Source organism: Tenrec ecaudatus, chromosome 5, assembly GCF_050624435.1.
Source record: "Tenrec ecaudatus isolate mTenEca1 chromosome 5, mTenEca1.hap1, whole genome shotgun sequence".
Taxonomy (NCBI): domain Eukaryota; kingdom Metazoa; phylum Chordata; class Mammalia; order Afrosoricida; family Tenrecidae; genus Tenrec; species Tenrec ecaudatus.
In genome coordinates this window covers 61,641,122-61,642,500 of record NC_134534.1, presented here as the reverse complement: position 1 = coordinate 61,642,500, position 1,379 = coordinate 61,641,122, and positions in this window count along the sequence as shown.

Below are 1,379 nucleotides of genomic sequence, written 5' to 3'. Positions count from 1 at the left end.
ATGAGTGCTTCATATATTGCCTGTTAGACTCTGAAATCTGGCAAACAGATTTTGACCGATGGAATAATTTCATTTCAGAGATCATTAACTTATTACTTTTAGCATGACTGCTAGGATTTCAACACCTGTAGGTTGCTCTTGGATATGGACCAGATCCTGTTTCATTTCTGCTAAATGTAAACTCCTCCTTCTCATAAAGCGCACTTCATCTGCGGCTCAGACGAATGAAAGGTCCATTCGGCTTAGTGTCCTTACATCCACCTCTCTCAACTGAGCATGGACAACATCTTAATTCAGGGCATCACTTTCCAAGTTACTGTTATCACACGTAAGGCGGGAGGGAGATCATCTTGCACATGGGTTCTCTTCCGTATTCTGCCCTTCCTTGCTCCTCCCTACCAATTTAACTCAGGTTGAAATTTCCCTGAAGAAACTCTATATTCTGGGTTACAAATGAACCTAAAATATAATGGGTAAATGTTTTTGATAATATAGGTGCCTCTGCTTTCCCATGGCGTCTCAACATGATTTAAGCCATTTCCCAGTGCATCACTGGCAGTGAAAGCAAGATGCTTGAACTGTGTTCAGCAGCTCACAACTCTTTGGCCGCCGTGACAGAAAGCCATTAGGTTATGGCTCAATTGTGCTTTCTGTGTTTAAATAATATATTCAAAAGGCAAAACACTCAGCAATCCACCCTTATGCCTCTGAGACCATGTTTTAAGTTTGAGGCCAAGTTCAGGTCCTTGTTACAATGAACTTGCTGATCTTTGTTCTGTCCCTCGTGATCACTTGTCCGCACTGAAAAACTCAACATTAAACTTGATTTTCCAGCACAGGAGAGTCTGGAGTGTCTTAAGATCTGTTTCCTCCTGTGTAAGGGGACAGTGCACAGTGCTTGTGGGCCCAGAAGGCTTGCTTTCAGTCGACTGCTGAGGCAAGGAGCAAAGAAGGCCCTGTGATAGGTGGTGGTGGAAGATAAAAGTATTTTAAATTTAAGGATTTTCACAGATCACAGATAGCAAACAATAACCAAAAACCCCAAAACCTGGTACATTTTGTCTAGGCACAAAGACGATACCATAATTCTGGTTTTTGTATTGTTTTGAATTTCACGGTTTTCAAGAGTAAACCAGTTGGTGGCTGACCAGAATTTAAAAATCCCACTTCATTGTATCTGACTGGGTGCCAGGAACATTCCATCCACACTGCCTAAGTTTCTTGCAAACATATCCATTTGACCATTTATGAAACACTACAATATCCCACATGTCCTTAAACATTTTAGCATGTCACACAGTAGATGTTCAAACTAATTAGTTAGGCTAATAACTTCACTTGCAAGTAATGACAGATGAGGTTATATCTGATATTCTTGG